Source organism: Martes martes, assembly GCF_963455335.1.
Source record: "Martes martes genome assembly, chromosome: 8".
Lineage (NCBI taxonomy): Eukaryota > Metazoa > Chordata > Mammalia > Carnivora > Mustelidae > Martes > Martes martes.
In genome coordinates, this window is record NC_137895.1 from 104,843,117 (window position 1) to 104,853,154 (window position 10,038).

Sequence of the window (10,038 nt, forward strand, 5' to 3'; positions counted from 1 at the left end):
AACCATGCCTGGAGCCTCTTCTGAAGACCAGATGCCCAGGCGTCACAGGGTCCATTCCCCGGGTAGGGGCTTACCCGCTGTCACTGGGGTGGTTTCCCTGGGCCCCACTGGCAGCGCAAGGAGGCCTGGCCTAGGAGGCAGATCAGCCAGGGGTCAGCAGCACCTGGAGCCAAGCCTAGGATTTGAGGGGCTTTTAATTCCTGATGGCCCCCCTCACCGTCAGGAAAGCCAGACTTCCCCCTGGCTCTTAACTGCCCTCCTCCGATCAGCCAACAAGCTGAGGTTGGGACCCACCTCATTCCCCGTCCCCAGAGACGTGGGACAAGCCTCCTGCTCCTCCCCATAGCAGCGTCAGAGCCCAGCCCTCCCAGAGGGCCCAGCTGGAGGTGCACTAGGGCTCCCTGCTCCCTGAGGCAGTGGGCGGGGGGGGGGGGAGCAGTGGAGTGCTGGCTGGGCCCCCAGACACAGCGTCCTGGGCACATCCCCCATGACCTCAGGGTGGGCCCACTGGATCAGCTCTCTAGGCCTTACTTTAGGGGACCTGGGCCCCCTCTCAGTGGTATCCATCCGGCCCCAGCTTCAGAAGCAGGAGTGGGAACGATTAACAGCTTTCCCACACAGTTTTGTGCAAGTCCCCCACTAGAGCTGGAACAAGCCCCTGCCCGCGCCCTGGCAGCTTGGCCTGGAAGCCTGCTAGTCTCCAAGACACACCTATCAATCAGACCTGGGCCCTGGACCCCCCCACCCTGACTGAACCCCGTTCCACAGCCTGCCAGAATGTCTCTTTGCGTCCAATAGGCTTCCCTGGTAGCCATCTGTCCATCTGTCCCTGTGTCCTGCTGTACAGACCTTCTTGCTGAACATCCCCCCCACCCCCACCCCAGCTGCCCGCATCTGCCCCTTCTCCTCGTTGGAGAGAAACCTCTCTAGGAAAAGGCAGGATGGCTGCACCCAGCGACGAATCCAAATGGCAAATATTTTGTAACAAAATAGCCCAGAGGTATTTTATCTGTTCAATTCATAGAGTTTTAGAGATTATATTGAAATATGTCACTTGAGCAAATTGTGTTGGTTCCGTTTCTCTCGGAGGGAGGTCCTACCTTGGGTCCGAGCGTCCGGTTGGCCAGAGTCCGAAGCCAGAGGCTGCTGTGCAGCCCTCAGCCCCAAGGGCTTTGGGGGGCAGTTGGACTGCCAGGCTGCTCTCCTCTGGCCGCAGCTGTGTCACCCCTGACCCCGGGATGGGGTACCTCAATGCCACCATAGGACACGGTTAGGAAGCCCCATCTGAAATAAAGAAGACTTGGGGGCTTGTGTGGGAGTCATAGGATGGGTCAGAGCTGGGGGTGCAGGGCCAGGGAGCTGACCCCAACACTCAGCGCCCGCGCTAAACACACTCAACACACAGCGCGCATGCGCATACACGCGCGCCCGCTCGCACCTTTCAGTCAAGTAAGAGAGCGAACAGTGGAGACCCGGGCCACGTTAGAGGGAAGAAGCCCTATGACCTCCAGTGTGCCTCCCAGCAGAGCGGGAGAGGAGGGGTCAGGACCCCATCTGCCGTGCTTGGCCTTATGCCATGGAGAGCGGGGCCATGTTGGGGGCCCCGGGTCCCACTGACCACATTTGATCATCAGCCCCTGAATGTCTGACCTTCTAATCACAGGTCTGCTTTGGGCAGCCCTGGGATGGAGAGCTCTTCCGGAGGTGGAGGTCAACAGGCCCGAGGGCACGGTCCGGCAAGCTGCACCGAACCACAGAGTGTGTGGGGCCGACATCTGCAGGTTGCAGGAGGGGACGCCCAAATTCTGCAGGAGAGGACAACAGCTTCAGGGTGGGGGAGAGAGACAAGGGGCTCGAGCGAGCATTCACTGCTATGGACAGGGGCTTCACAGAGAGCCATTTCCCCTGGCGGGGGAGAGAGGACAGAGCCTTGCAGCAAAGCCAACGCCTCAGAGGCACTGCGCTGTGGGAGAAGAGTGACTGGCCAGGGCGGAGGGTCTGGGGACACCTGTAAAGAAGGTGACCCACTCTCCTGGTGACCAGAACTCTGAACACCCAGAAATCCAGGCAGCTCCCCAGGCTGGGGCCCGTTATCCCCAGTTCAAGTAAGAAGCAACGTGACCTCACCCTCCTTCCAGGAAACGGGAAATTCCAGGAGAAGTCTGGGGCCAGCAATGACCTGTTCCATCCTGGGAACTCTCTGACCCAGGAATCTGAGGACGGGTCCCTGGAGAGCACCCCTGAGGGGACCCAGCTCAGCCCAGGCCTGGGAGAGGGCTGAAGGCCAAAGGGGCTGCTGCTGTGTGGGAACGCAGGGCGGCGCCATCCTCCAAGCCTTCTGGCCCCTGAGGTCGTCTGGAAGGAATGCCTTTTCTCTAGTGAGAGAGGGAGATCACGGGGCTCTAACAGAAGCCCCCTGGGTCCCTCGGCCAGTGCCTCTCCCTATAGTGACCCTTGAGCAGGGAGAAACTCCTCAGCCATTGATTCAGAATGTTTCCAATAAGGGGCACCTGAGAGCAATGGCCCAGAGCAGGACAGCAGCGTAAGAATTCAGGGAGCAGTCAGCAAGGTTAGGAAGCCCCAGCGTGCCCCAGGCACTGGTACGGGTACAGGGGTCACCCAGTGAATGGGACAGACGAGGGTCCTGCCCTCCAGGAGCTTGCACTGAGTGGTGCTGTCACAGAAACACAAAGGGACCAGCTGTTTTCACAGAGCAAGTGGTGGCACAGGAGAGGTGAGGGGGAGATGGGGAGGGGGTTAACAGTCAAGGAAGGCCTCTGCAGGGAGCCAGACGCAGCGAGGTCAAGACCAGTTCCGAGGACAGGGGAGCAGTTCAGGGGGTGGAATGACCATAGATTTCTGAGGCAAAAACAGAGACGCTCTGCCATAGGACTGTCTCCTAATCTGTGAATGTCCTTACATGAAAATTCTTACTATATCTTCCTGAAATGCATTTAAAGAACCATCTTGAGTGAGGAAATGTTAAAATTTGGCTTCTCCTGAGAAACTCCAGCTGGAGGGGCACCATCATCAGTGGGAAAGGAGGGGGCTTGGACACAGGCTGGCAGACACTTCCAGGGGCTGGTCAGGTGGGGGCAGCTACTGTCCGGAGCAAAAGTTGGTGCGCAAGAGCCCCCCGCTGCCCCCCACCCAGGGCCCAGTGGGCCAGCACGCAGCCTTCTGTCCACCTCCTCCCTGTCACCCCACGCCAAGGAAACTCAGATTTGCCTTTTGAAATAACAGGATGAATTCCATGGCCCGTTACCCACAAGACCCTGGAGGTGGCAACCTTTCTGACCTCAGCATGAATTACCCAAAACCGTGGTAGGGTCAATTTCTTCCCTCAGGGCTGGCAGAAGGCTGCCGTGGACCTTGGTACGCCTCCCTTCCTTCCCCCAGCCTTGACAGACGCGGCTTGTTGACCACTGTTTTGCAGGAGTCCCCATCAGTCAACAAATGTTGGCCCCTGGGATGAAGTGAAGAGGCCGCCCTCCCCAGGTGTCCTTCCTGAGCTACCCTGAAGAAAGCTATTTGGGACGGAGGTGGTTTTAGAGCAGGAGGCACAGGCAAACTCTGTGGACTGAGGGACAGGGGCCTAGGGAGGACATCCCAGGACAAAGCATGGCCCCGAGAGGCCACCACCAGGCAATTCTTCACAGGGCAGGGTGACGTGTTCCCTCCAGGAGAATGTGGGGCCCGACAAGAGCACCGTGGCCTGAAGTGGCAGCCTGACCTCTTATCTGCTCCTCTCCCCCTCCCAGGAAGGAGCCAGACCCAGGGAGAGGCCCCAAGTTGTTCCAGCCTGGAGACAGAACTGGTCCCACTGGGAAAATTCCATTCTGAAAGAGGCTGGAGGATGAGGGAACTGGGCTCAGGAGATGAAGAGGTCGGATGAAAACTCTTTCCTCACCCTGTCCTCCCATCCCTCCTGCAGGTCTGGGTGGCTCCTTTCCCTAGAGAACCAGGCGCCCTAGACCCACGAGCTAGCCCTGAGCACCTCTGAGTTTCCTGCTTCCATGACCCTAAGGAACCTCAAGGCCGGCTGTGGAGCAGTTGTGGGAACCAGCTGCGGGAAGGCAGGAAGCCCCCAGGAGAGCTGGCTCTTATTCCACATTCCCAGCTCCCCTCCCCCCAGAACCCCCAATCCCTTCTCCTTCTAAGACGTCCGGGCTTGGAAGTGGCCTCCCTCGCAACCCCCAAGGCTTGAGGGAGCCTAGTCCACCACCGCAGGGAGCCACAGAGTCCCCGAATGTCGGACCCGGAAGCAAACAGGTTAGTCAGTCCAACCGCTATCCCTTACGGATAAGGGGATTGTTCCCGTTAAGAAGTTAAAGTCTCAAAAAATAAAATAAAATAAAATAAAAAAATAAAAAATAAAACAAAACAAAACAGGATAATCTTAAAGGCACTAGGAAAAAGGAACTAATAAAGACAAAAGCAGAAACAGAGAAACAGAAAAGATAAACACAACAGAAAAGATTAACAGAAACAGAAGTTAGTTCTAAGAAAAGACTAATCAAATTGACAAGCCTCCAATTAGACTGATCACGACAATGAGATTTGGCACAGATAAATAAATTGAGGCAGGAAGGGGCGCATAGCTACCAATCCTGCAGAAATGCTTTTATAAACAGAATACTACAAACCAGCTATAAATAAACTACACACTTCAGAACAACACGTTTGAAAATCATCACGTAAGACGAATACGATCTTTGAAAAGTACTTTACCAAAACTCACTAGAGTACAAATGGGAAATTTGAGATGAATGGTCATTAAAGAAATTCGAGCACGTGTTAAAAAATCTCTCTGCCACCTCCCTCCACGGAAACAACTACACAAGACCAGGCCGAACGGTTCTACGAAATTCTACCATACATCGAGGGAACAGAAAGTTCCAACCTTTTATTAACTCCTTCAGAGAGGAGGAAAAGAAAGAAAATGCCCAAACGGCTTTTCACGAGGCTAAAGTCATCTTAAAAACAAAAACGGAAGTAGACAAGGCAACATGAGAAAGGGAAACTAGAAGCCACTCTTGCTTCTGGGCGTATATATAGCCAGAATATAGCAACTCCAAGCAAAATATTAGCACACTGAATCTGGCAGTGAATAACAAAGACTATGGTAGACCACCACCGGCTTAGATGGGTCCCAGGAATTAAAGATGGTTAAATATTAGGAAAAAATCCATTAATATAATTCACCACATTAATAGATTAAAGCAGAAAAACGATACGATCATTTCAATTGATGCAGAGAAAGCAATCAATAGAACTCAACATCTTTTCTTTTTTTTAAATTTCCTAGAAAACCATAAAGGGGTATACAACTGTGTATCGTGGAGAGAAAGGTAGACCCTCTTGCTCCAAAAGAAATAATTTAGCCATCTAATTTGCACAAAAAGTCACGTTTCAATCACCCCTACAGAAAAGAAAGGTCCTACCACCAACTCAAAGGTCTTGATGTAAAAACAAACAAACAAACAAACAAACAAAACAGCAACTTTGGAACAGATGAAAAGTCATAGCCTTGTAGCTCCTCTCATGGGGACGGTCCTTTCATCACCAGACCCCCTCCCGCTGAGGACAGGCTGGGTGTAGGCTATGTTCGTGTACTCCCGTGCGCTGGGAGCAGAGCCTGGCCCTCCGCAGCCCTCTGCTGTCCTCCTGACCTCTCTGTGCCAACCGGTGGCTAGCAAGCTTTTCCTCCCTGTCAGATCTGATCAGCCCGAGTCACTTTCCTGAGCAGCTAAACTCGCAGGGAAGCCACGTGCCCTGGGCCACCGGGGAGTAGACACGTGAGGACCGGGGTGGCAGGCCGGCTTCACCTGCCTCAGAGCACGGAGAGGAGGGCAAAGCCCAGGGTCCGGGCGGGGCTTTGGAGGGCCAGAGGTGGTGAGGATGGGGGAGAGAGGCAAAGGGCTCAGATGGGAGGAATCCCAGGGAGTACTGAGGGTCGCCTCTGACGAGGGGTGGCACCCGACCCTCAAACAGGGAGATTCTGGTATGCGGGGAAGCCAAGGACCCATATTGGTTACCTGCTGGTGCATAATAAACTGCTCCAAATTCAGGGCCCACCTGGCTGGACTTTCCTGGCTGAGAGCCCCTCGTGAGGTTACAGTCAACACCAGCCAGGCCTGCAACATTGGCCATCCTTCTTTGGTCCCTTTTGAAGGACCCCCCTCCACAGTGGCTCAGTCACGTGGCTGACACATCAGTGAGGGCCCTTGGTCCGAGGCCTCCGTTCCGCCCACACGGGCCTCTCTGTTGGGGTGCTTGAGTGTTCACGTGGCATGGCGACTGGCTTCCCCCTTCCCTCCCCGAGCGAATGACCCAAGAGGTCAAGACAGAAGAAGTCACTTGCCACCATTCTGTCACACACACTGTGGATCAAGGGTGTGGGTCCCAGAAGGTGGGGATCACAGACAGCCATCTTGGATGCTGGCTACCAGGGTCCCTAGTGGAGGTCCCTATCGGTCCCTAAGGAGGAAGGGGGTGGACTGAAAGGTTTATCCAGAGAGCTCCTTCTATCCCCTGGCTGTTTTAAGTCAAGGTGCTAGCCTTTCCAGTGAGCTGACCTCAAGCCCTGTGATTATGATACCTCCCCACAAAGCCCCATCCTGGCTCTTTCCTCTAAAACCTCATACAGCTCTCTTCCAGGCCGTGTAGTCTAGGTCCCTCTGCCCCACCATGCTTCCCCCCAGTGCCATCTGGTTCTGCTTCTTTCTCCTGTCCCAGTCCCCATTCCTGTAACCCTGTCCCCTCCCCTCCACAGCCAAAAGCTCATAAGGCTGAGAGATTGGGTGCTTACATTCTCTCTCTCTCTGTCTTTCTCTCTGACCCAGTTGGGGGAGTTCTGAGCTGAGGCCCTGGGCAGTGCTAGGATGGGGCAGGAAGGGCAGAGCTGTGCCTCCTGTTGGTAGCGACAGCAGAGACAAGAGACCAACTGGAAGTCAAGGGTCAACCTTGAGGTGGCCCGTACCTGAAGGGTGGATTTGGGCAAAGAGCTGGAGGTGAAGCCCAGATAGTTCTTGGAGGCCCCAAACCAGAGCCAGCTACCCTCTTCTGGGGCTCTGCATGGGATGGGGTGGGGAAGCTGTAAAAGGGGGAAGCCAGGCTAGATAGGGGGACAGTTTCCCCTAGTCAGGCACCTCCTGGCCCAACACACACAGACCACAGCCTGCAAATGGGAAGCCTGAGGTCAGAGGCTCCAGTGTCAGCAGAGTTCAAGGCCCTCTCAGTTCCCAGAGCTCTCCCAGCTCAGGGGGATGGGGCGGAGGGAGCTGAGCTCTCCTGAGCCCCCTCCTCAGCTCCTGCACGGGGCAGCGTCTTGGACTCTCAGAGGAGATGGGACGGGGAGAGGCCAAGTCCAAGCCAGCACCAAGGCCCAGCCATGCAAGGGGGATATACAGGGAAGACAAAGTGAGCAGCTGGGGACAGCAAACCCCAGCTTTAGAGGGTGGGCTTCCCAGAATCCCAGCCTGGGGGTGGGGAGGGAAAAGCAGGGACAGTCTTAGCCTTACGACATAGAGGAGTGCCGATCAGGTGAAAATGCTTTTGCCTAAAATAAAGGAAGGGGGAGGATGATTTCTAAGCACATCTGGTTGCACTAGTGGGGCTGTAAGGTAGGAGAGACCCCAGACTTCAGAAAACATGGCCGCATTTTTTGCTTTGGAGCCCACCCTGCCCCCAGGGGCTGCCATGCACTGACATTTTAGATCCAGCTTCGCAATTAAACTCAGTCACCATCCTTCTTTGGGCAAGAGAAGAGCCTGGATGGGAGGCGGAGCTGACCGAGGATTAATAAATTGCATCAGAGGGCCTACAGAGTGGGAAGTTCATGAACAAGCCATGAACTTCCAGCCCTTTGGAAGCGCTGGGACTCCTGAGACCACTGGTGTTGGGTCCCTGTCCTGCTCCAGCAAGGGTTCCGGTGACCTCCCTTGTGCAGAATTCTCTCTTCTGCTTGGTTATGAAGGCAAATGCATTCAGGCATGAATGTGTGAAAAGGTCAGGTATGAGTAATAGGGACTTGGTTGGGGAGGGGGGTCTGTGGCAAACTGGAGAGTGCCTGGAGGTGTCCACCTTGAAAAAAGTTGTTCTTTAAATATCATAGTGGCCAAACAAGTCATGGTTGCCTGATCGGGCCACCAGTTTAAAACTTAAATAGCCTCGATGAGATGAAAACAGACCCCAAGTTATGATCCTACAACCCACAGAGGCATAGCTATGCTCTTTACGCATACATGTGTATGTAAACACACACACTCACGCATGCACAGCTGAAGTAGTGCTCTGGGCACTTGAAAGAGTCAAATTCGTGCTCATTGCCCATGTTGTGGGCCCAATGAGTGGCTTCCCTGAAGTCCCTTATTGTCCGGCTGATGTTTTCTCCAGCTCCAACCAGGCCCACCCCACCCGACCTCCCCCACCCCCATGCCAGAGCAGAGACTTCCCTGGACATGCTGTGAGCTTAAAGCCAGGGAATCTGGAGCAGCTGAAAGTCCTGGTGAATTGAGTGGGGAGAGAACAGTGGTGTCTGCAATCTGCAGAGATCAAGACTGAGGCTGCGGGCCCAGGGAGCGGGGGAGAGCTGTTGCCCCACCGCTGTGCAGAACAGGACAACCGCACGCAGCAGACAACACCATAGTCCAGACTGGAAGGGGGCCAGGCTAAAAAGCACAGCACACTCTGGGGAGGAGGCAGGGGGCTGAGGAGCCTGGCCGGCCTCGGCCCCCATGCCCTTGAAGCTGGGCTCCCCCAAACCAAGCCAACTGTACTGAGGAGCCCCGCTGAGGCCACAGGAGGAGGACATAAGAAGTATTTAGTTTCCAGAGAACATGAGTTTACACAGGAAAGAAATGCTCAGCCAGCCAGCCAGCGAGGGCAGGGGTGAGAGCACTTTCCTCCTGCTCCTCTGGGGAGCTCCAGAGGCTGGCAGGGCCAGGGAAGGCGGCACTGCTCCCATCTGCCACCAGGCGGCAGCAGAAAGCAGCACACCTGCTCCACAGGTCCCCCAGGGTCATTCAGGAGAGCGATCAGGCTGAAGCAGTTTCTCTCTATGGCTTTCCCCTGGACCTCCTTCTCCACCCACTAACTAGTCTGACCAAAGTGAGCACGGATATGCAGAGCAGTCCAAGGGAGGCTGAACCCAGGGGTCTAGACGTCTGCTTGTGCCCAGCAGGGAAGCCCTGACAGATCTGGGTGAAGGAAGCTGGGTGCTCTGAAGATGAAACTCACCCTGGCTGGACCACAGATTTTTGCTCTGGCCACCGGGCACTGGCTCTGGGTGACATCTATCTTTGCATCCCTGCAGATAGCTATCTATAGATACACAGGTGTATACAGGTGGCTTCCCTTCTTCCAGCTCCCAGGTCCTGCCCCAGGCCACTGTCCCGAAGTGGCCTCCTCCACTCCGACTCCTCCCCCTCCCTTGCCTTCCGGAGGCCCTGGCATCATTTGATAAGGGCCTGGGGAGAAGAGCATCCCACATGCAACACCTCCCTCTCCGTGGGAGACCAGTGGGCTTTCATGTACTCCAAGGAATCTCTGGAGGGAGAGGAGATGGAAAAGGGTCAAGAGAGGAAATCTGGCCAGAGGAGTATGGGCCAGCAGAGGAAATGCCAAGATAGGGATGCCAATGGGGGGAAAGCTGATCACCCCCTCTAGAGAGGGGACCCTCTCCCTCCCACCCCAAGACAGCAGAACTAAACAGGACGGGTCGAGGCAGAGAAGACTAGCACACCATAGCAGACAATCCATATATACTTGTTAACTAAGGCAGGAGGGTATCATGGGAAGAACCCCGGCCTGAGAAAAGGAGACCAGGTTTTAGGCATAGTTATGTGAACTTGAAAAAGTCACTTTCTCTTTGGTCCTCAGTTTTCTTACCCATGAAGTCAGGAGGTGGGGCAAAAGCAGGGTGGCCAATGGAGCTGCCTGGAGCTCTGTATTTGGAAGGACTGTGTGGGGGGAAGACTCTGTTATCGATTAGCAATGTCTGCCTTGGGCACAGGAAGGTACAGACACTCTTGCCTT